Source organism: Pleurodeles waltl, chromosome 6 (assembly GCF_031143425.1).
Source record: "Pleurodeles waltl isolate 20211129_DDA chromosome 6, aPleWal1.hap1.20221129, whole genome shotgun sequence".
NCBI lineage: Eukaryota > Metazoa > Chordata > Amphibia > Caudata > Salamandridae > Pleurodeles > Pleurodeles waltl.
This window is the reverse complement of record NC_090445.1, coordinates 834,198,024-834,223,987: the sequence shown is the minus strand read 5'-3', so window position 1 is coordinate 834,223,987 and position 25,964 is coordinate 834,198,024. Positions and strand designations below refer to the sequence as shown.

At 42.8% G+C, this 25,964-nt stretch overlaps 1 protein-coding gene across 9 annotated transcripts in view; it reads right to left on the bottom strand.

The window, feature by feature from the left end:
* Positions 1–25,964, bottom strand: part of LZTS2 (leucine zipper tumor suppressor 2) — a 527,324-nt gene that overhangs the window by 405,655 nt on the left and 95,705 nt on the right. For 2 of the 9 annotated variants that reach the window (XM_069239529.1, XM_069239531.1), the window contains exon 2: positions 12,458–12,505. The exons of the other annotated variants lie outside the window; for them this stretch is intronic. The gene's annotated coding sequence lies outside the window, so the exon portion shown is untranslated. The remainder of the gene's footprint in view (positions 1–12,457; positions 12,506–25,964) is intronic. 9 annotated transcript variants of the gene reach the window in all.

Genomic DNA, 25,964 nt, shown 5'->3' with positions numbered 1-25,964 from the left:
CTTTCTGGTTGAAGTGCCAATCAGATCTCGTCATGAGATCTGTGCTTAGGCTCCATCCTTATATTTAAATTTTGATTTCCTTTAGTATCGCGAAAACCACTGAACAGATTTACACCAAATAACAAAAATCTTGATCTTTGGACCAAAAGCAACCTTTTTGCCAGATTTGGTCCAGCAGTTTGGGCTGCAGGCGTGTCTAAAGACTCTATGGGAACTAACATGTGAAACGTACTTTTTTTTAATTTTATAACCTCCCCTTTTTCTCGGCCCCCGCTTGACTGATGATCCCAAAACTTTCCATGTACAACAAGACCCTAAACAGCACTTTAAAAAAAAAAATGTGAAGCTTTGTCAAACGGTACCAAAGATATAGGCAAGTCAAAAAAAAGATTTTTCTATGGAAACTAGGTCCTAACTATAACTACCTACTGGTGATGCCAGTAGGCAATATGTATATGTGCACGTGTATGTGTCTATGTGCGCATACTAGCGTTGTACAACCATTGTGGGGAAGCAACACAGGGGAGCAGAAGTAAGAAGACAGTGGGACTGGGGGGGTTGGATTTACCATAAAGGCTGGGGAAAGCAATACAGTGGGCACAGGAGGGAAAAACAACATGGAGGGCATATGGGGAAAGTAAACAAGTGGGAAAGCACCATGGAGTGTGGTAGGAGATAAGCACGAGCGAGTAAGAGCTACGTGGAGCTGCAGAGGCAAAAGCACACAGATGAGAAAGCATTGCAGGAGAAAAGCAACAAGGACGAGCAAAAGCAATAAAGAGCAGGAGAGTTAAGAGAAGCATACTAGAGAGATATCTAGAAAGCATATGCACTCTTGTGGAGTATTTAAGACAAAAAAGTCACTCCCTAATAGTGAGCAGCGCTAAGACACAAGTAAATTTGTCATGCTCCAGGGAGGGACAGACAAAAGAAAAATAAAGCAAGCCATTGTATAAAAAACAGGCACTTGAGAATGACAGTAAAGGCAACTAATAGTAAGCAATGGGCAGGCAACAAGTCCCTCTACGTTCTTGGTAAGCTTACAGTATGTCAAGGCACTGTTTGGTATGACCCCCATGACAGGGTGATGGCAGGGAGAAGTAGGTTTTTGTTCATACTTACAGGACTCATCGGGGTCTGGATGCCACATTATGCACTGTAGCTGTACCAGAGTAGGGAATAAAACAGGACCAACTATGTGGACAAGACTCCTACAGTGTTAGTGTTAGAAATGGGGTCTATAGTTGGCAGTTGGTTTGCACCCTGTCCAAGTAGGGACCCTCACTCTAGTCAGGATAGGGGAGATACCCGCTCAGATAACCCCTGCTCACCCCCTTGGTAGCTTGGCATGAGCAGTCAGGCTTATCTCAGAAGCAATGTGTAAAGCATTTGCACACAACACACAGTAATAAGTGAAAACACTACAAAAGGACACAACACCAGTTTTAGAAAAATAGCCAATATTTATCTGTCTAAAACAAGACAAACGATAAACATCCAACATACAGTGCTAAAGATATTAATTTTGCAAGATTTACTCTAAAATACAGTTTCTTGAATTTGATAGATCAACCTAGGGCTATCACGGCGTCGTGATCAACAAAACCAACAGTTCAGGTCGGCTACAGCATCGCGGGCCAGCTAAAGTGTCGGGGAGACCAGCAAACAGTACCTTTAGAATTGCAGGGCGTCGTGATCCTCGCGGTAAGCTCTGGAGAGTGGCATCGCAGTGTCGGTGCGGGGGTCATCGGGCCCTTGAAGTCACATGCGTTGCAGATCGAAGTCTGGGCTGTTGAAGTCGGGAGCACTGGCGTGGATGGCGTCGGGGCTGTGGTGCGAAGCGGCACGATGCAATGTGTGGTGCCCTCATGTCACAGTGCAGGCAGCGGCTCAGTGACGGCGTCCAGCGGTGTCAGTGAGACCAGGGCTGCAGTGTGTAGCGGGCGGTGTGACGTGCGGTGTCACCAGGTCACGTGCATGCAGCAGTGTCGTCATTGCTGAAGCGCTGTCATCGGTAGGCCCAAGCCCACGGTGCAGGACGGGATGGTGCTTCGTGACCCTCACGAGCGGTGTTCCACAGGCCATAGTGCAGGCAGTGTCAGCAGGAGCGGTGTTGTCGGGGATGCCCAGGCTGCAGTGTGAGCAGGCAATGCCAGAGTGTGGGAGCGACAGGTCGCGGTGCGAGCAGCGGCTCAGTGAAGACGTCTTATGATGGCGTCAGTGACACCAGGTTCGCAGTGCGAAGTGGGGCAGTGTGGCTCCATGCGGCATCAGCAGGTCACGGTGCAGGCCAGCAGCGTCGTTGACGGAGTTACGTGATTTTTCACCTTGAACAGCACAAAACACAGTTCCCAGTGCTGTAGGAAGAGGAAACTGAAGTCTTTGATATACCTAAGACTTCCAACAGGAGGCAAACTCTACTCCGAGCCCTTGGAGAACTTCCTCAAGCAGGACACACAGCAAAGTTCACTCTTTGCACGCTTTTCAAGCAGGAGCAGCAACTGCAGGCCAGTCCAGCAAAGCAACACAGCAACGGGACTGTACTCATCCTCAAGCTCTTCAGCTCTTCTCCTGGGCAGAGGTTCCTCTTGATTCCAGAAAGATTCTAAAAATCTGGGGTTTTGGGTCTACTACTTATACCTATTTCTGCATTTGAAGTTGGCGAATTTCAAAGCAAAGTCTCACCTGTTTGCAAGATCCTTCATTGTCCAGGCCAGGCCCTGACACACACCAGGGGTTTGGAGACTGTATTGTTTGAGGGCAGGCACAGCCCTTTCAGGTGTGAGTGACCACTCCTCCACTTCCTCTCAGCACAGATGGCTCATCAGGATATGCAGGCTACACCCCACCTCCCTTTGTGTCACTGCCTAGAGGAGAGGTGTAAACAGCCCAACTGTCAAACTGACAGTATTTCACTGTTAGGACATGTAATACACACCAGTACATGTCCTACCTTTTAAATATGCTGCACCCTACCCATGGAGCTACCTAGGGTCTACATGTACCTAGATGCCTTACTTGTAGTAAAAGGGAAGGTTTAGGCCTTGCAAGTGGGTACACATGCCAGGTCGAATTGGCAGTTTAAAACTGCACACACAGACACTGCAGTTTCAGGTCGAGTCATGTTTACAGGGCTACTACTGTTGGTGGCAAAACCAGTGCTGCAGGCCCACTGGTAGCATTTGATGTACAGGCTCTGAGCACCTCTGGTGCACTTTATTAGGAACTTACCAGTACATCAAAAATGGCAATCATGGATAACCCAATCATCAATACAATTTACATAGGGGGCACTTGCACTTTAGCACTGAACAGCAGTGGTAAAGTGCACAGAGACAATAAACCAGCAAAACCAGAGTCCAGTAAACCATAAAGCAGGAGGTCAGACGGCAAAAAGACAGGGGAGACATACCAAAAAGCTGCCAGGTCTAACAGTTAGCCTGTGACTCATCTGCCACTTTGTTCTTCCCCAATTTGGGATATTTGTTCTCTAAAACAGAGAGGAAATTCAGAGGCAGCTAAACGTTTCCTGGTAATAGTCAAAACATATTCTGTCTGTGGCCCACACTAGTTGTTTCTAACATTAATGTTAGTTCGGGGATTAGATTGCTCTTTTTCCAAAATAAAAGGTGGCTTAAAGTGTCAAAAACAAGACTCTGAAATGTGAAACGATCAAAGCAGAAATACTGTACTTTCACAAGCACACAGACTTTGAGAACTTGACAACTATGCCCAGGCCTCTTCCCTCACTGCGAGACACCTACTTCTTCCTCACTCACCGCACCCTCCCTCCAAACACAAGAGCTGCTTATTGCCCTGTCAGTAAAATAAAGCATCTTATTCACGTCGGGCAGGGCCTTCTAGCCACTCTCTGCAGTACATAGGCAGCCGCCACATTTCATGCAGGCTCACGCTTGAACTTGTAAATAAAATGCACAAACGACGCCCCTGAGGCAGGATATGATGTTTCATGCACTTTTAGATCTGTAGTTTCATAACTTACTGCAGCACACTAGCAGTGTATGTTTACAGACCGCTATAAAGTAGTCTGAAACCAAGTATCTTTTGAAAATACCTAACATTTACTGCCCTGTCCCAGCAATTTTCAAATGAACTTAAGGAGCCTGGGAGCCTCACGCTCTGCTCCACTGAAGTGTGGATCACTAAGAATGAGGGACAAGATGTAACTTCAAACCTTGAGTTGTGTTCACTGACAATTCTGCATGACGAAGGGCAGCCGACACTGGTGATCAGTGGACATTTACACATGTTTAAGGTGCCTCAATAACAGTAAAATAAAAGCCCATTTTTGCTGAGCAGCCTTAAAAGCTTAATGTATCAAATCCTGTATGCTAGTGGCTCTTAAAGTTGTATCTTCAGATTGATACACAAAGCATAGTTCTAAAGCAGGCATCATAATGGGCAAAATCTGCAATCATGTGTGCCTAGTGAGCTTGATAAGATCCGATCCTACATTCAAGCCTTTAAAGGGGTCAACCGAATCACGCAGTGCTCGAGAGTGTGTGAGGGGCGGAGGAGAGAAGTATACTAAGGAGGCACCAGAAAAACACATGCACTCTCATGGAGGCATGGAGTGCTTCAAGAAAAAGAAAAAAATCTGAAAGAAGAGCACTCAGAAGAATGGAGGAAGCCAATCACAGAGGTGGTAAATATCCCACACTATATTCCACGGAAGGGACAAAGTTACTCTGGATGGGCTAGAACAAAGCCAAACAGAAGTCAAGCAAATGAAAATGACAAAACACAAAAAATTGTAAGAAAAAGCCACAATGCATTCCCAGGTAAGCTTTCAGCATGTCCCCAATATGTCTTTGCAACCAGACAGATGGGCTGTGTGGTAGATTTCAACCTGAACACCATGGTTGTTCCTACTAAATTTCAAAGAGTTTGATTTAATTTATCTACTATAAATGTATAGCTCAGTAAGACCTTTTTGAAATTTTGCATGTAAATAGGTGCATACATTATTGCTGCATCTGACTAACTGACCCCCTGAAAAAGGAACTGGAGACAACCAGAGAAAGAGAAACATTAGATTTACATTGAGAGTGCAGATGTACTTAGATTTTATTTTCCTTTAATCGTAAAGTAACCACTTCGAGAGTACAAGAGTTATCTTTCAGACACATTCAAAGAAGTCACTGGTTATGGATTACGACTGAGAAGTAATTGTGAAAAGGAGGTGAGCCTGGACATCGAAGCCTGGATATGAAAGTCCTTGGTTTGAAAGCACAGAGTGGACAATAAGTCAGTTTCTCTCTCCACTGGACCGCAGCCGGAGCATGCATCAGACCACTAAATTTTAAGGAACTCACACTGAACTTACTATTCTAACGGTAATGTTTCACAATTGAAGCCTCCAGTTTGGAGAAAGATTGAATTTTAACTGGTTGACCAAAAAATGATAGAGCATAAAACCAACCACACGTCAAAAAGGGTCATGCAAGGAGAAGAACCACAAGTCAGTCAATTTTTAAACTGAAGTAAATTCCACATCACCCAATCTCTTTATCCAACAACAAACATGAGTTGCCACAACTGCTACAATTTTGCTGGAGCTGGCCTGCATCCAAAACCATCTACTGGTAACGCTGACAAATATTATTTAAGGTGGAAACTGGAAGGGTGCCTCACACAGAACAAAGGAGTATGAGAAATACTTTTTAAGGCAGAATTTCAAAGACTTGAGCTCAAATCACCATTTTGAATGAGATGAAAGAGACATAATTGTCCAGACCAAAGGGACAAGTGACAGAAGGCCTGCTATCAACATTGAAATAGTACTTTATGCATCCATGCAGGTAGATATGTTAGGGAACATAAAGTGTAAAACGGGGGAGGGAGGAGACACGTACAGACAAAGGGGGTATTAAGAAGTAGTGGAATACACTGGTTTAACAATAACTACCAGAGGGAATATTTAACAGAGTAGAATGGAGGACTGAAGGTGTGTAGGTATGCGTTGATTCATAGAGTGGAGGGGGCTGGCATTTACAAATTTGAGAGACTGTTCCAGCTTAATCGCCTGAGGAGGAGAATTAGGTTTCTGCTGGTTGGCACAAAATGAACAGTTTGATGGTTTAACATTTGTAATAAAAAGTGGGTCACATAAAACGAAGCAAGTTAAACTTAAAAAGACGTGGTGTGTATATGCATTTTCTCTTTAGAACTGAAGCACGAGTTTTGACGATGAGCTCATAATCTGTGCTTTGATTAGTATGATACTTTTCATCTATATTTGTTGTGAAGTACTTGAGGCCTCACGTGCACTCAGGATAGGAAATGTTGATACTTGCCAAATGCTTATTAAAACAGTTTCTGCTCGTCACTGAGCAGAAGCATGTTACTGTATTTTCTGTATTACTTTTGTCCTCAAGACCTGTTTGTTTCATAAAAAGGCGATTTAAATGTTATGATTCAACTGCCATGTTGTAATAGAGCACCAACAACGGGAAGAACTGCAAGCTACTAAATGCACAAAAAAAATTACATGTCAAAATAGGCAAGAGTTACTTACCATGGTGACTTATGTTTTTTTTTTTCACTAACAGTCTAATAGACCCAAACGTTCAAGGCTCATGGGATGTCCTGGCCACAAGGCAAGTACTGGTACATCTCTTGTATAAATGTACATACTTGAACTGGGATGGACCTCTGCGCACTTCCAGGTACTATGTGCCGCCTGCAAAGGGGATACACTTGCTTAGTACTTTTAGTGCCCCCCCCTCCCCCCCCCCCCCACCAACAGAAGAGTCTCTACAGTAAGAAGTTAGCTACATCAGTCCATCTTGGTCAAGACTCATGCGAGACAGAACTTTATAAAGGGAAGGAAGGTAAGCTTAAATGCAGAGCTCACAAAACACATTCTTAAGAATGCTCTAGTCAAAGTAGGCATTGCTCAAAAGCTTAGCATAACTGTTGCAGAATGTATGTGTGCTGTAGTGCATGTGGCTGTACTGCAGATAACATCCTAAAAGACAAGGGTTTGATAAGTGACAGCTACCTCAGAGGATCTCACCATATGTTCATAGATATTCTTCTTATGGACAATACTAGAAGGTTTGTAATCTTCTAAAGTATATTCTAAAGGATTCTAAAGCAGAAAATACCACAAAAGCAAACAAAGTCCTGGATGCCTTTATCTCAAGCGAGGGGCTGCCACAGAAGAGCCTGTCTCCAGCACATGTAGGCTTAGCCTTGCCCATAAAAAAATCGAAAGGACCAACTCACCCTTAGAACAGAAAGTCCTCTCTGTATTGTGAGGCCGGCTTGGAACGAACGAGGAGAGCAGAGTCGCTTGCTTGAATGAAAATCTAACAGTTTTGGAATGAATGAGAAGTGACTATTGAGTCTGTCCTTGCTTGTGTCAACTATCTGCACAGCTTAGAAAAAGAAAATGCTTACAATGACCTCTACAATTATCCTAAATATAATGGGAAAATAACGTTCTAGGTTGCCTATTTGATATAACTGATGGTTACAGGCTAAATGGGAGCCTGAGCCAGAACTGACAGACCTAAACATAGGTCCCACATAGAGTGAGGATTCTGGACAACTGCAAGAGGTTCAAATTAATCTGAAAATGTTTCACAGCAACATTTTGATGGAGAGCACATCTTCTGATTTCTGTAGCGCCTGTGATGGGCACAGAGTACTTACAATATTCAACTCGCAATTGTTACCAAACAATATTTGAGGCAAAAGGAAGTACATCACCCACAGTGAAGTGTGAAGGATACCTCCCGGGTGGTAAGCCACACTTTACAAATCCAATGAGTGTGGATGTTCTTAACCAGGTCCCCTCCCAGTGGCAAAACCTCAGCTACTTGCTGTTTTATTGGGTGCTGGTAGAATGCCAAGGATTCTAATCAGATTCCTGCCCTAAGAGTGGCAAAGTGGAACAGGACATCTCTCAGAATACCACCACGGGGCATAAATAAGGCCCATAACACACCAGAAATCGAGGTTAAATTCCCTGGGAATCAAAACATTATACTTTAAACATGTTGCTTGCTAAACTAACTGCTGTCCCAAAGGATATAACTGTATACGGGCAAAGCTCTACCCCTCGATACCATAACAACATTGTTGGACAAGAACTCACCAGCTCCAAGAATTTAAAGAGGACAACAGCAGTCTCCAGAATCATCATCCTGGATTCAGGCTAGCTGCAGGAACCCCGTCAGTCCATATAAACCACTTACACAGACATTACCCTGAAGAACCAATAAATGTGCTTAATCTTCTCTCACTCATGTGACATTGTAGTTCATCAAATTCTCATCACCTGCTAGAGACAAGCAGTCAAGCTGATCAAAGATCACGCACAAACGTGAACCAAAAACGGAGCACCTGCCACTATAAGAGCCATATGCAGAAACCCCATTGCCTCCTCTGCAGTTTAAAGGAGTCTTATGTTACTTAAAACATGTAACTAATCAACACGGCCTCGGATTTCAATTGTTCACAAAGGACATACAGATCTTCTGTCTGGAGAGAGACCAAAGTTTCTGCCTTGCATTATTGTTTGTTTGGATGAAGGTCAGTTTTCTTTGGCGTAAATGGATTAACATCTCACTTACTTTGGAGCAAACCAAATTATCTGCTATAAAGCTCAGAGAGCCCCGATCTATCTTAAAAAGCCAAATGACTTTTGAGTCGCCTGCAGTGCTAATCTCCCCTTCAGTCCAAAACCAACTGCCACCTAGAAATCCTTGGAAAGACCCTCCTTAGCTTCAATCAAAAAACCTGTGTGAAAGGTACTGACTTTCTATGTCCACACTGTGGCAATATTGTCTAGGCAGGGTCCAAAAGGCCAAAGGTGTGCAAGGCAGCCAAACTGTGCTTCAATCTATTCCCCTTCTCTCAAGGCACTGCAGTGCCTTTTATTGAACAAAAACATTTTTTTTGTTGTTTTTTTTAAATGCAGAGTTCCTTTCCGCACCTTCAGTAGGTAAAGCCCTCTTTATGTATTTGGAGAGCGCACCTGCACTCCAGAGAGCTAATAAGCTACAGATGCTATCATGATCCTTTGAAAAAACATAGAACAAATCACAAAGATTAAGAGAATAAGAAGGTGTTCTCTGCTTTCTGGAAAGCTTGATGGTGCTGCAATCTGCTTACATGCAATGGCTGACCATTCCACATTCCCCAAGAGTGACAATCTGACATGAAGCACACTCAGGAGGAGGCAGAAGATGAAACGAAGACGATTTGCCAAGGTCTGTCTTGAAAATTTGTTGGTAAAGTGGGAATGATTTGTACCATATTAGGCATTAATCATAAAACAGTGTCTTGAACTAAATTTTCTGCTTTAAAGGCAACCAGTAAAGCTTCTTGCTGGAGTCAGACACATGATGCAATTGTTTAAGTCCTACAGCTTTCCTCATTGCAAAGGTGTGTATCTTCTGGAGTCATATATATGCTCTGTCCGGTTGACTTCACCATGGCTACTGGCAAGGGAGCGGTGTCTAGCAATAGGGCCCAGATAGCATCTTACCAGCGATGCTTGTTGTTATGGATGAGCAGTAATTTGCTGTTATTCTCATTCAGTTTTTTCAATTCAAAAGTTGCTGTCACCCTGCTGCATGACAGCAAGGCAACCTCCCAACTTAAACAGAAATGCTGGTGCATTCTGGTCAAGACATACATCTCATAGCCAAACACCCATAAGATCTTAATAACAAGATCAAAAACTAAACATAAATGTGGAACATACTGGGGGACCAGTGAGCAGCCCATCTACCTGCAAACTATAGTACCCCTCTACCATGTCAGCACAACATACAATGAAGCCATTCTGCCTTAATCCACCATCCGAAAAAGAGCTGGAAGAAACTTAAGTTCTAACTTAAGGTCTAACATGCTAACCTTTGGAATAATCTTGTCCATCTTTTCAGGGGCCAACAAAACGACCAGGAATGGGAGGGGTAAAAGGGCAATTTCTCCTCTGACGAGTCTTGACCAGACTGACAAAGCACATGACCACAGGAGGGGCAGGACCTACTCTGCTCGAAAAGAGCACAAGGTGGACAATCTAATCTAAATAAGGGTAGCCTTCCACTTCAGGGAGGTGAGGCAGCACACTCTCTCATTTATTGCAATTCAGGATGAGAATTGGTGTCATACCCGTTTCAGAAATCATGTGTCGCCACTGCCAACAGCAGCTTTTCAGAGCTATCAAAATGTAGCTGTTGAAACTAAAAACTTCTAATATAGAGAAATATAAAGCAAATGAAGCTAACAATATCCACTTTTAAGTGCCAGCTGAAATCAAGTGGAGTTTCTAGGTAAGAATGACTGCAGAGTCCTCTCCCTCACCCTGCCTATTGTTCATGCTTCCATGGCCTACGCAGCCCAGAGGTCCTGCCTGTAAGCAATGACATATACATGTCACAATGTGAAAAAGCACCTGGATGGCCGTGTTGAGAGAGAAAGTGCCGAGCTAGGAAAACAAAACGATGATTTGGTCACTTTCCACGGACATCCCATTGGTGAGAATCTCAGTGTCTCCAACAGATAACATTACAAGAAAAAAAATGAATTGATAGATTGACAGATATATGGGCAGTGGAACACAATAGTGACTCAATAAAGACTGACCGTGTGGTAAAAGACTTTAATCGCTGGGTATCTGTTTCGATCATGCCTCCTGCCAGTGATAATCCTTTGTAAGTATGTAAAGCACATAAATATACACAGAAATCAGGATCTCAGCCCATCTCCCACTGTGGGTACTGTCTAGTTGACAACTGTCCCACCCCTCTGACAGACCCGAGACTGGTCAACCCTCACTTCTGGAGGGAAAAAGAACGAGAGAGGAAATGCCCAGTGATGAGGCAGTCCCATGAAGAAGAGAGGGATGCCCACACCTGTCAGAGAATAGCTCTACACATGCAGCCCTTCATATGTGTATTTTGGATGCGCCATGTTCAAATAACTAAACATATCAGCAGTACTGAGTACGTGTCGGCCTTCCATCCATGACACCAAAGACAATGTGCCTGTTTGGCTAACTGTACAGCAAAATCAGCAAGCATTAGCAAAGCCAATAGGTCTTGTTTTAATGTGCCAGTGCATGTGTGCATGTCTCTGGTTCCTTTTATTAAAACATTGAATCCAGACTTAATGAATTTGCCAATGATTTTTTGTTTTAAGCAGCTGATTCGTATGCCCCGATTTATGTGCACTTGTTAGTACATACTTCTGTGTGAAACGTTTCCACAATTTCGGACTAGGTTTTACAAAAAGCAATCAGCAGCAAAAAAGTAATAACGGAATCGTCTTTCGTACACATGTAAGAAATAAATACTTAAATATGCGATGATTCGGTGTACTTTTGAAACGTAAAGTGGCCCCTCATTGATTGCAATTTTGCGTTACAAGCACTCCACAGAAGACGAAATGATACGTCAGACTGGTAGTACCACGAAGTGAGAGTCAAATAATGCTCTGGGCAGAGTCAAATCCCAGGCTATGTATATTTTAAAGAGTTGATAGCCATAGGTCACGAAGACAGCTGTGCTATTACTCCAGACCTAAAAACAGCAACTCATTTGGACCATCTGGATAATGTATTGTTATGAGATTGAGAGGAAAGGATAAGGAGCGCTGAAACGAATAGTGATCAGTTCTCTCTTTATTGAGCGAGTCCCTCAATGCTGAGGACCCAAAGCAAGGAAGTGGCAAATGGGAAAAATGGGAAAAAGTGTGTGTGGTGCCTGTGGTAATCTGCTTCTCCCCCAGAGTACGAAAAAAAACATCAAAAATAAACTATAATCAAGAAAATCTGAGTTGCGTAAAGTACCCTTAATTCCAAAATTCTGCTTCTGCCTCTAAAGTAACTTCTCTTTATTATTATTCGCTGAAAAGCTTACATGAAGACCGGATTCCCTTTGAGCTTGTATTGCTACTGGACGACCTCATTTCTTATATTTTTTCAAAGCATTTGTAACACACGCCACAAAGAACCACCAATGTGCAACTGTAAATCAAAAGCAGTTATTTTAGCGTCTTCAAGTCTTGTTAAACTCTAAAAAAGGAAACATACATTTTTCTAACGCAAAGAAGATAAGCCATAGGAAGCAGTAGAATACAGAAATTGGTCACCAAAACACCTAATCATCCATTTATTTTCTGCGACAATATAATGGTAAAAAAATAGAATAGCTCGATTGCACAAAAAACATTCTTCCACTGCTTAAGCTAGTGTAGCACTGAGGTATGTCTTGCTACAAAGCGTGATTTTGAAAAAATCCACTATTCTCTCCTTTTACGTGCCAGAACATGGTCTATATTAACCAAAAACAAACTGTGCATTTATTACTACTAACCGATGCCACGGGAGTAAGTTTGATGGATGGCACGTTCACCGTAACACACAAAATACCATAATTCAGTTTCCACAAGTGATTTTAATGAGATCAGCCCATTTTACCTCCTAATTATGGGGCCCACCGGGAACGAAGGTCCCAACTGCAGGCTCCTGGAAGGATACACATGTACAACAGTCAGCAAGTCTAGCAGACATCCGCAGCTCTTGAGAAAAATGAACTGTACGAACATCACATTAAAATTATTTAACTGTAAAGCACAGCAGCCTGGGATTAAAAAGCATAACACATTTTTTAGTTGTCTACACAGCTAACCCTCACAACGTCCGATTAAAAATAATATTCTGGATATTTAAAAAAAATTACCTATGAATTAAAACGTAGATACTTTGGCTTGATAAATGTGCCCTCTATTTGTGATACACATTCTTAATAAGCATAGGTGTAATAGCGGTCTTCTAATACACCCAAGATAATTGTCCTCCATTTTAATTGTAGCAATTTAGGTGATTTTATTATAAATTTAGTAGTTTCTCTTATACATTTAGTAGTTTCTCCTGGTTACTTTTTCTTTGTAGTGATCTCCAAAACAAAGACTCAACCATGAAAAGCCACGAGCTTTCAAGCAAATATTAGAGCAACGTTGTGGAAAGCCACAGATTGGAAGACAAAAGTCTTTGTACGTCCAATGGAGCATGGTCAAGTTGAATAAAGAACCAGAAGGTATACAGCACCAAGAAAACCATAGCTAGTGCAGGACATCCCTGCAAGCTAGTAGGCTGAGCATGACAATCCTGAAGGCTAAAAGAGGGTAAGTGTAAGGTTGAGCCAGGGTACAATGTCCAAGACTAGCCTAAGAGTAAATGAAGACTATGTGGCACAAGTAACCTAGGCACTCTAGAAATCTGGTGTTAACACTAGAAAGTCATTACTCAAGGCAGGTCACCTTGAAAAGCAAGTGGAGTGTGCAAAAAGACTCAGAACATTCTACTGCCAGAAAGCAAAAAGCTGTGTAGCTAGACAATACTAAACAGAACGTTTTTCTTACATTCAAATTGTAAAATTTAGCATTACTCAATACAGTAAATCACCTGCACTGTGAAGCACAGTGGTGTCAACATCAACATGTTACTCAATGGAAGTGACTTGGGCTTATGCTGGGAACAGTAGAATATCAATAGAGCAAAGTAGAGAAAAGTCTCTGAGGAAAACCTATTGCCCTTAGATAGGTAGTGTAATTGGGATGAAGGGTCGCTTAACAGTGGCAATGATTAAAATCTCACAACGTAAGTTACAGTTGAGTGACTAGCGGGAAACATAAAATGTACCTCAGCGGCCAGGTCCAAGCCGTAGCTTAGATCCAACAGAGATCTGTGGCCTCAGTTGAAGATTGCTATTTCTGAACGCTCACTAAGAGCCTGCGAGTCAAATGTCAGAGCCCCAAGGTAATAGAGACCGATTGCAACAAGCTTTAACTGCTCCCATCAAGTATGAAGTCAACTGATGGTGTCTTATAAACTCATGCTATCTTACATTTGTGTGTGTAATAGTTTTTTTCACAATACAAATATGGTGTTTTGGTAAATGGAGGCGGATGCTAGCCTTCAATTTATGCCAGCCCATATTCCAACAGTGTTACAGCAGAGGAGTGCCTCTTAGAGAGGCAAAACCAAGATATGGGCATGCCATCAAACACCTCGTGATGGAATCAGCTGCTCCTCTACTCTTTTGAACAAAGAAATACATGGTTGTTGTTGGAGTATGTAGAGATAAAGTTTTGTTTTAAAGTCCTTAATGCAGATATATCAGGATTATCAAAAGGTAGTGGGATTCAAAACCAATAATTGTAGTGGGTCAACAGTGTTTCAATTTTTTCCTCCGAGCCTCATGCAGTAGTAGACGGCCTGTTTAACAACACGGTATTGTAAACATGGCCCCAAAACCCACTTGCAGTCAATGGAGGATAAGCAAAAAAGAAGTGCCATTATCAAGTCCTTTGCAACCACAAATTAAGCTTAAGGTTGCATTACAGACAAACTGTAACTTACACAGGTGTTATTCACAGAGCCATACACAGATGGTATTTCAATAGACAACTTTGAATCACACAATCTCAGCAATGTCCATCCTTCAATCCTCCAATTTCAAGCACAGCATTTTCTGATTCAAAACTTTAAGATGAAAAATCAAACACAGGTACAAAATTCACCCATGTTTTCAGACAGTGGCAGCTGTGCGGCAAACACTGGCACAAATTAAGCACTTTACTGTGGTCTTGTTCTCTTGATCATGATCAGTCTAAATGGCTTTGTCCCTGTAAATCAATTTAAAGCCACGCTTTCACAATCGTGGCTCCCTAGATGAAAAAAGTGCTAGGCAGCATACACAGCCAAAATGTTGTGTTCTTGAAATGTTTGTAGACATATCTCCCACGTTCTCGTGACCTCAGACGGCTTCACCTGCAATATTCCCTTTGGTCATGTAAGCTGCATTGAAAGGCTGTTTGTGAAACACTATCTACTTGTGTCTTGTGGTTGCTTCTGGAGCTCACTTTTTAGCTCAGGGGGACACTCCATCTGACTGAGTCTGTGACAAAAAAAAAAAAATATATATTTTTTAATAAACATATTAAGACTTCGAATGATGCGTTTGCAGTTTTTCCTTTACCAATACTGATGTGTCAAGTGCCAGAAGCGTTCGCACTTGACTGACGGTGGAAAGCTGGATTCCTCAACACAAACTCGGGTCCTAAAGATAAGACAGAGCATTCTCCGAGGAGGCTTGGGCGGATGACAGCTCAGCCCAAGAAGATTCAACAGCACTAGTGCACTTCTACATGAACTAAATAGGAATTCAGACCGTGTTTATTAACTGTACACATTTAAAGAATTCAGATTCTGAAATTGTCATCAGGGTAGGCGAAAACAGGATAATCTTGTTTGGATAGGTAAAGGGGAGTTCCGGGATATTAGGAATATAAAGTATGCATGCAATCCATGATATAGGGCATGGGGCTCTAGAAGGGTGTGAAAAGGAAGGGCAAGAGAGTGCCTAAGGCCCCCTTGCACAGATGCAAATGAATACATGTGTAAGGGAAACAAGTGCACTAATCTGTGACCGTGGAACCTCTGCAAGTCCCAAATGTCAAAGGCCATAGATTTCCAAATGAAAGTGGGTCAGTGTACAGATGTTCAAGAACTTTCCTACCCCCTCCATGAGAAAAGATGGGAAAGAGCGGTTAGTCTAACCCTAACCCTTTATATTCTTGTATCCCACTTCCTCCAAGGGATGAGCTGTGGTTCACGGTAAGAAGACCCCTAAGCGTGTACCTGGATGCTAATGAAATGTGGTATGGGAACAGTTGCAGAAATATCTAAAGGTCAAAAAGTACCAGAAAAGAGACTCCTGCTCATGTGATCTACCACTAATATGGAAACACCATATGCAGGTTTACCAATGACTAAGTGCAACAGCAGTGAGGATAAAAAGTATTTGCTAAAAAAAGGTATCTTTGACCTTGAACACTTAAAAAAAAAAAAAACTAAAGAAATGATTGAAATGACTATAAAAACAAATGTAGCTGATAACAATGGACACCTTTCCTAAACTGTAATAAAGAGGCTATGAAAAGTACACAGTATTCTCAAAGGAGGGGATTGAAAGACACCTACAAGAAACTGAGAAATTGTTGACTTTACCGAGGAGGGCTTATGCCCCATTCTGCACGACCTTCTTCCTTATGTTTCCCTAACTTACTAGTGAGAACTCAGAAGCGGTAGAGGAAGAACAGGAAAAGGAGACTCTACTGGAGGTTTTGCTTTCCCCATGCCAGGGGAAAATACTAGGGGTGCAACACATGATGTATCTGGCAATGTTGGGGTACTAGTCAATGTGCTGGCAGTAGGGGCACAGGCAAATTTAACGCTAGAAAGTGCCGGGACTGTGATAAGTGAGGTCTTGAATGACAAGAGGACGAGACGACCAGCTGACACCATCACACTCTCCTTGCCACCAAAAACGCAGTCCAATCCCATTGTTATGGAACATCACATTAGAGGGGTTGGACTCGCAATCAGACTATAACCTTAGAACACTTAAGACATACCATGGGAGCCAGGGCAAGAGAGACTGAGAGAATACTCCAACTAGAAAAATGCCCACCCATCAGTAGCAAAGAATAATAGGGTGACCCCAATGGTAATGCCCAAGTCTACCCATTTTCCTATAACACTATGAAAATACCTAGGCCCCAGAATAAGAGGTCGAGATTTTGTCTATATTCCCTTATCTAGTGAATATCAAACGCTAGTACTCTAATATAATAAGATAACACTCAAAAGTGTTGTGAAGAATTAAAAGCAGTATTTGAATGTTACAAAGTTAACTGAACTGATGCTAATCAGCTATTACATATTTATGTCAAACAAAGTAAGAACTATGTTATTAGAAAACGCAAATTGATCACTGAAAGTCTTTCTTGGTGCTGCTAGAGAAGCACTTTTGAATGCTGTTAATAAGGGATGTCCTGTGAAAATGGACTAGAACAAGATTAATAACTGCAATCGAAAAAAGGATGACACTCCATCTGATTATCTTCATCTCTTAAAATATGCATTTGAATGATATTCTGGTTTTGCTAAACATATTGAAAATGCTCAAGAAGCTCCATGTTTACAGGGACTGTTTCCCCACGAGCAGGGACAACTAACAAGCATCTGCCGTGGATGGCAGACTAAATCTCTTCCTGAACTGGTTTCCGTTGCTAATCTATGTGTTGTTGTGCCGGAAAGAACAAAATAATCTACTGAATCTAAGCTAAGACAAAATTACAGTGGTGGGCAGAGGGCAAAAGACCCAGAAGAAACCAAAGGAGGGGTAGGAGAGATTCAGTTAAAACTAGTAGTTCCTCATGTGTTGGGGCCAATTGGGGCACTGGAAACAAAACTGCCTTAAATTTCCCCAGAACTCACAAAGTCAATCTGAACTAACTGAGTTCATGCAGATTTCACAAAACCAATACCCCACCTGCTAGAGCGCTTAAAAAAAGCCTAAAGCTCTGTGAATGGCATAACCCTGTAAACCACCAGGGCCCATACATACAATGTGTCATTAATGGAAAGCCAACACCATGACTTATTGATACTGTTGCTAGTAGATCAACTCTGAAGACATCCAAAATCTTCTCATTACATCTTTCAGGCAAAACTATAGATGCAGTCGGCATTTCTCACACATAGGTATTAGAAATCCCACTGGATCCTGTATCCGTTTCTTTAGTTCGGTTATTGACATATTAAAATAAAGAACTAAATTGATAACAATGTACACTTTACAGGTGGCCATTCCTTCAAGCTTGCTGCAGTTCCAGTTGTTCTCTATTTAATGTACTTCTGATGAAAAGTGTACGCTGCCACACTCGCTCCAACATCTTCCGAATGCCCGCAGACATGCCCATGACCAGGAAGTGTTACAGGCCGTGGGGCGGTCCAAGTCCGCTGAGTGGTGCTGTGTGAGATGATTCTCACTTAATCCACCAGCACAAGCCAATCTGTCAGTCCCAGCTGTAACTTCATCAGGGCCACTGACCTATCCACAGCAACATCTGGGACTCCTGAGCGGCCCTGTTCCTTTGTCACCTTGAACTCCTCTGACCCCTGTACAAGAAATGCAGGATGTTTAGGGTCTGGGTAGAGGTAGTGGAACATCTGTATCAGAACTATACTGGGCCCTACGGTGGCTGATAGTTACTAGAAGGTGCATCCCTTCAGCATTGAGCACCATCACTTTTAGCCTACCTGCAGTTAACCTGCCTCTTGTCTGTGTCCCTTTCAATAGCTCTGCTGAATCAGTTAAGGAACTGAGTCACAGCCTAGACATAGCGTCTCCTGGCTGTAGTTTCCTATGTCTTGGAATTGGTCTTTCTAGGAACAACTTGAAGGATTGGCACCCCGTGGCCTTCCAGTCTCGAAATTCCAAGCTGCTTCACTGCCCCTATACTCCATGTCCTATCATCTGTCCTCCAAAGACCTGCCCAATTCCACGGGGGTGCAATCGCCCAAACCAGTGTGATAGACTAACCGTTGTAGAATATGATGGGAGCAATGTTGGCCACGGGTAGTTGTGATCACAGCCGCTAAGTCCCCTTCCCCTAAAGATTTAAAGCTGACCCCTGGTAGCCAGGTCACAGTGGGGAACTTGGCAGGGATGGACAATACCTCTTCAGTGAAGATGGCCCTGGTGCGGGTTGTGGCTGTGCTCTGGCCCTAAAATCTAGCCACTTTACTCAGGAGGACTCACCAGCCCCAGGAGGATGCCCATGAAAACAAGACAGCCTGGTATCAAGGAAGTTCCATGGGCAAAACCTTGGGACTATTGAGTGACTGTTTTCTTATTGCTCCTTTCTTTAACATGCCTCAAATTGTTCCAGTTGGGTAGAATAAATAACATCTCCTAACAAATCTCACCCCACAAGTCCTACCTGTGGTTATTATTAGGAAGGAATTGTAAGTCTTTATTTCAAAATCCAAGATACTAAACTACACTATCTGCACAAAATCTTTTGGTATTATCTACTGTGCTCTACTCTTTAATTTGGTAACTTCATAGAGTCTTTAAGAGTTTTGTACAATGGTCTAAACACAATGCAGTCTGGTCGCTTAAGAATCAGAATCACCTCTCTACACAGTTACCCTAAGAAAAGGACTCAAACGAAAGCACCAGAATCAGATAAAAACTCTAAAACAACCAAACAGACCGAACGCTTGCCGTCCCTCATACAGATCCGATGGATTGAGGAATAGCTTAAATCTGGGCAGAACAACAAACACACATAGCAGGTCAGCCACAGCCCATTTCTCCAATCTTCAATCAATTACAATAGGTGGCACAAAATGGCTCTAAATATCTAATAGCCGAGACCAGTGAAATAACTGCAAGTCCCAGATTATCCCCTCTTGCCCCACACATCCATCTTGCAGTCGCTAAAACATGACCTTTTTCCTACAGACAAGGGTTAATTTGATCTAAAAAATAAAAATAAAAAATAAAATAAAAATCACAACGCTGCTCAGCAGTGCGTTCGCTAGAGCTATGTTTTTCAGTGAGTCCGACTAAAGGACAGGGTGAAGAGGAAGAGTTGGTGCCAACCCCTGGTTCAGTCCTGGAACATCAGAGCAAAATAATTATTACGCCAAGAAGATGGCCTGCACTTTTCTCAGCCTTGAACAAATCTTCAAAAGCATTGCATTTTCAATCATATTACAACTACAGACTGGTCGTCTCCAGACACATGACAGCACAACTGCAGAACTACAAAAAAAAAAATAGATCTAAGAAAACTAGAAAATCTAGAACTGAGCTCGCCACTGCCTTAGGCGATCCTATTCCCACTCCCCTGTTAAATTTTCACTACAAACCCCTCCACAGAAAGAAGCAGGCAACAGAAGATCTACATTTACTTGAGGGAAATACCACAGAAAATAAGTCAAATTTATACTCCACGTTTATAGATTTTAGGTTACAACATGGTTGTGAAACCATTGCAACATTTTGTGTGACAAGCTACCCCTAAACATTTGCATTGGTCCGAGGAGGCAGAGAAAGCATGTGTGCCTCTGAGGCAAGCTTTAGCATGTTCTACAGCATTAGGATCACCAGAATATTGAAAACCTTTCACACTGTACTGTCATGAGACTGGGTTTTGCTCTAGTGGTCCTAGTCCAATATCACAGTGAGAAAAAGAAAGTTCTTGCCTAATAATCAGTCGCTCTTGAGGCTGTAGCTGCACGGTTACCTCCATACGCCCACTGCCCAACTCATTGACACCTCTGAATACATAACAATGTTTCTCCTCTGCTTAGTGCTGTGCCCGTACTGTAACCACACTGTTGTTGATGATGAAATCTCTGCACCTTTCTATGTCAAGGTTGTCAGAATATGAATCACTGTTATTGTATGCAACTCATAAGAATTGAACAAGGTCTTGTAATTAACCCTGCTCCTCATTTCCCCTCCACTCTGGATGGGGTACCCCTCAACTATTTGCTAGTGGCTACCAACCAAACTAAACCTTGTGTTGATCTCACTGATTCTTCTCTACCTTCTGTGACTGTATATATCATAGTGATAGTTCCTATGTAAGAAATAAAGAATCCTTGGCCCCTAGATATGATGGCCTTTGTATGACATTACTGAAAGCCGTTCTTTGCCCAACATTCATTCTGGATATGTATATATATATACACACACACACACACACACACAAATTGCAGCTAATCAGTAGATTGTCAGATTCGCCAAATCCATTTATGCTTTTGGGGTTGCTCAAGTCATGGGACTACTCTGAATGCAGCAGGGTGATTCTTTTCCCAAGCTGCGGCCCGTTAAAAAAATATTTTATGTTGTAGAACTACTTGACACACTACAATTGCAATTCAAAATTCCTCCTGCCAAACGTGCTGCACATAAGTCTACTCAATGTGAACTTCCCTCGCTGATCAAGCAGTAAAAGAGTTGTCTTCCAACTCAGAAGGAACCTTGTATTATCCCAAGATACTGAAAGATCTTTGCATCTATGAAAGATCTTGTTGAAATACAAAAAGGGGCACCTGATGCTGAAAAACACTAATTTAAGCAGGACTGTAAAACAATGAGCATAATGAAGTGCAGAGGAACACAAAAGGAAAGTGGCTACACCTAAGTTGCTGCTTCTTGCCCTTGCCAGACTGTATCATGGCATTCCCCCCTGAAGCCTCAGTGGCATGATTTGTGTCATAGGTATCAGTGGCTTGCCACTTATTTCCTTCCCCTGCCCAACAGTATCGTCATTCCTGTGCCACTTGCCAAGCCCATAACATTGGGAGGAGTGTAAAAACGAACCCTGGTGCCCAACCACCAATGTGGGGCCGCCTTTGCCAAATTCAAATTAATGTCACTCAAATGCCTCAATGTTGCTCTGATGTTGAGAACCCGATTCTAGTATGTATGTTTTTCGGGTAGATCGAACCCTATACATGTGCCTCAGTTGATGCAATCACTGTGGCTAAAAACTACTTGGGGATTTATACCATGATTTGACGTACCCCTTAGACATGGAGTGACAGAGGTAACCATTTTGTGTCATCTGTAGTTCAGGGACTATATAAAGCTGCAGGAATCAAGTAACATTTATTGTGTGCTTATTACCACGAGTCACCTGAGAGGGTTGAACAGTTCAATTTTACTTTGAAATGGAAAATAGCAAAGCTCTTTAGTGAAACACAGCCGAAGTGGTCCAATACTCTACGCATGGCTCTCTGGTCTATTCAAACCATTCCTATCCATAACAACAACTGAGTCCTCGTGAAATATTGAAGGGGAGATCAATGGGCCTACCTACTACACCTCTGTTGTCACTAGTCTTGTCCAGTCTGGATGGGATTTAATACTGCAAACAGGTGGTTCGCTCAATCAAAAACTTCCCCTCTCAGGTACCAGCAGCACTACTTAACTGCCCACTCAATGCCTGCCATGACCTGATACCTTGTGATTGGAACCATATCAGAATTCATCAGCAGAAATCTGTGATACAACCCACAGGCAAGGCCCTTTCCAAATCCTGATAACCACAAATACTGCTTTAAAATACCAAGGACTGTCTGCCTGGATTCATGCATCATAAAACAAGCAAACCATCAAACTGAAAAGCCCTGGACCAACCACCGGAATCTACTTTGCTCCTGTTCTTGACTGCCAAGATGGCTCTAAACCTGCTGCAAAACCATCAAATGACCACTAACTCAGGTGATCATCATACTTCTATTGTGAGGCTAGGAGAACCACCTGTTCCAATTCAGCTACACAGATCTCATTGTGATTCATCTCCTCCTGCCATGGACAAGGCCAGAGACCCTAGTACCAGCCAACTACCTGATTCACTAATAGATTTGGTTCAATCTCTTTGCTGCAAGTCCACCTGATTGGTTCACCGTGTAGTTGTTTCTGGAGAGGGGTGAACAAAAGGCATAAAGAAAGCAAAGATTCTGAGAGTGCTACCTGCTTCTGAGACAAACACTACTACCAAGCTAATAAGACTTTCTTATCATTGTTGCAACAATACAGACAGATTATTACTGTTTCTTCATGCTCGCTCTATACCTATTTTCCAGCTGATTCGGATGAGTGCGTGCCTATGGTTCAAATCCTCTTTGAACAATGCCTCACACTAGTTGCACATGGACACCTCATCTATAGATGTGACATGTCACCTTCCAGTTCCCTTCTTCAAGCCAAGAGCCACCCTTGCCAACATATGAATGGTGCCAACTGCAGTTGATCTTACTCATACTGACCATGGGTTTGCATGTGAAGTGGGAAGAGTCTTCATCTTTATGGATTACGGTGAATGTCATATAGATATACTCCCCACAAGCTACAATTTCTCTGATTGCTCAGCATTCTAAGCTTTCTTCTATTTACCTGCAGTTGTAGATCTGATGGACCTAGCACCTAATTTATGTGTGGATGCGGTGCCTATGCCTGTTGCCCCAAGGACTGCCCAGGATCCTGCTGTCCTGCCTATGTTGTGCCAGTCATCAGGCACTCTGCAACAAATCCAAAGACAGCCCAGGTACCATTACAAACTACAGAATGGGGTTGCCATGTTACAAAATAGAGTTACAAAATAGACAAAGTTGCCAGAACATTTGAGGTGGCCTTACACTACACTGGCATTGTTCTGGAATTCATTACTAAACAATTGGACGCTCAAGTAGACTATGATGTTGCAGAACAGAACGGCTTTCGATTTTGTCCTGGCTACTAAGGGTGGGGTGTGTGCAATCGTAGGGTAAGAATTTTACACAATTATCTCAGATGTTTCCTTAGGCTTATATGAACATATTGGCCACAGTAGAAAAAGCGTGAAGGAATAACACGCATATGTTAGTGCAGCTGTTTTAGAAAGTATCTGGTCAAAATTGAAAAGTGTTTTTGCTGGAAAAGATATGAAGGTTCTTGAGTTTTCATTGTACTTCTGCTCATTTTCGTTGTTCTGAAGATCTTTAGTGCATCTATTTCCCACTTACTAGGTGCAAGAATACTGCTCCTTTGTAAACATGTGATGATAATTATCATGAAGACTGGAAATCAGATTATGGTTCTCTGGGACTTATACAAATGACAGGTCTCGAGAAGTGAATGGATTGATGACTATCACGTCTTGAGTTCCACAAACAGAATAGTGCAAGAGGGGGAATTGTAAATGAAAACTGAATATTGGTAGAGCACCGCAGCTTTGTTTTCTTGCCCATGTTAACTCTGATCATACAACTGCATGGGAATATTGCACCCGACCTGCTCCATGGAGTCTTCGATGTCTCCCAGAGACATGCTGACCTGTGTCCTGAAGCTGCTGAGGGATCGTTCACCTGTGCCCAGTCAGCCTCAGACTCAGTTGGACTGAACCAGTGGCAAGACGTCTGAGCCACTGGAGCATTCAGCAGGAGTAGAATAATTAACTGAATAATTAAAATGAGATTCCAAAGTTATTACTGCAGCATGAATCTTTCTTAATTAGGACTTTACTAGTGAAAGACAAAACTCACAGTTCAAGTTACTGGTAGAACAGTATTGCCCTTGAAATACATTGTAGCTGGAAATGGTTCATAGAACATTACGCGATGCACAATGCAACAACAACAATAGGGGAAGCCAATGGTTGGAAAGACGATACGCCGTCAGAACTCAGATCTTGATGTAATTCTTCCAATGCTAGAATCTAGGTGCGAGATACAGTCAGCCAGTGTGGATATGATGAATTGAGCAGACTATACAAACTTCCAGCACTGAAACTACGGCAGCTGCACAGATTTGTGGGTGTTGCAAGGAAGGAGCAAGGTGTAGCCGCAGTGCCTTAAGGACCCAGGACCAGAATGCCAATTTTGCCACTCTGTCATTTCCTAGGTGGGCTGCTGGCTATGGCAGGATGGACTGCCATGACCCAACAAAGCCCATGTGGCCCTAGTCTTTGCATCTGCCTCCTGCAGCATGGACATGGGACTGGTCCAAACATTTGTGCAGTCAGGGCTTAGACTAATGCATTGTAGTGCTGGTATCTGCATCTGTCACAGATAATTAGCTAGCTCCTTAAATGCGCAAGGACTCATAAGGTGCTGCAGCTCCCAGAGTAGCGCAGTGGTGGCTAACTCAGCATCCATCTCACGTTTGCTGTGCTACCCCAAGCCGAGGGGAGTTGACTGGTTGCTACGGAAAAGCCAGGGCACAGCAAAGTGGTCTGTTTGCTTTAATGGTTAGGCTGGTTACAACAATAACAGAAAGCTTCCTCCGGGATCACTTCACAGCACACCTCATGTAGGATGACATCCTCCTATAGAGTATAAGCCACAAAGTCGATTTTGCATTGTTTTTCGAGCTATCGCCGAGATGGCAGAGCAAGCCACTCTGGTGTCACTACAGTAAAGTGCAGAATGTTTCTTTCTCCAAGATTTCCTCATCCGGGTGGTGAGTAGTGCTTACAGAAGATACCACCCTCTCCCCCACCCCCATATTTTGGACCTGAGAATAACCCTTCACTTAGGTAATTTGTCTCGGTCTACCCAGGACTCCAGGCTCAGCAGCAGTGGAAAAAGCCATATGCTGCAACATCCCACAGCGCTCCACTGGTACACATGAGGCCAATACTTGGCGTCCGCCGCTTGCTATCAGCACTGCCAGACAGCCGCAGCCAGAGGGACATCTGAACAAGTTCCCGGCTCAGGCTTGCTGGCTCTTCCCAATCTCTACCGAGCAAGCTGAAGAGAAAAGCAGTACACAGAGCATGGTGAGACCGGCCGGAAGAGTCTGATGAGCGTGTTCTTTTGGAGGGGGGGTGAGAGGGGGTAATCATTATTTGCATCTAAAGGTGGAAGAGCCACCACATTAACAGGGACTGCAGAGCTGGAGCCGAGTTGTTGAGTCCAGCTTAGCTCTAACAGGTCGTGCAGTAGCCCTGAAAATGTTTTTGGCATGTAAATAACACCATCAACATTATGTGAACCTATTAGCCGATTCAAAATTCAGAAAACTGTATTTCTTTACTATGAAGAAGCATTTCATCTTAGTACATCAGATTACATCACTGCACTGGGAACCATTTCCTAAAATTAATAGTTTTTAAACATAAATTAAGAAACATTTTTGCATCCAATATAACGACCATGCCACTATTAAGCTAAAAGGCAAGTCTGTTGTCAGATGCACCCTATATGTGGCCTAAGTTCTTATTATACATGAAGCAACATTATAGTCTATTAATTAGAACACCAGAGAGGCTTTTGTACCACGCATATACTGAACTCAAATATTTGAAGGCGTTCTCATATTTGATAATGAGGAAAATGGAGGCTAGGTGAAATAAAATATTCACCAAGGATCACACAGTTTGGGGAAGCTAAGACTGGTTTTCATGTGAAAGTCCCCAGATGGTATTTCTTGCTCTCTCCCCTTTTCCATCACATGTTAATGCTTGGTCTTTAATTCTTGGGGCATGGTGTTACAGATGGGTGGCAGGCAGAACCCACATGAAAGCTTGGCTCGTTTGGGGCTCGAAGGTCCACGAGGACGTCGAGTAGAGCC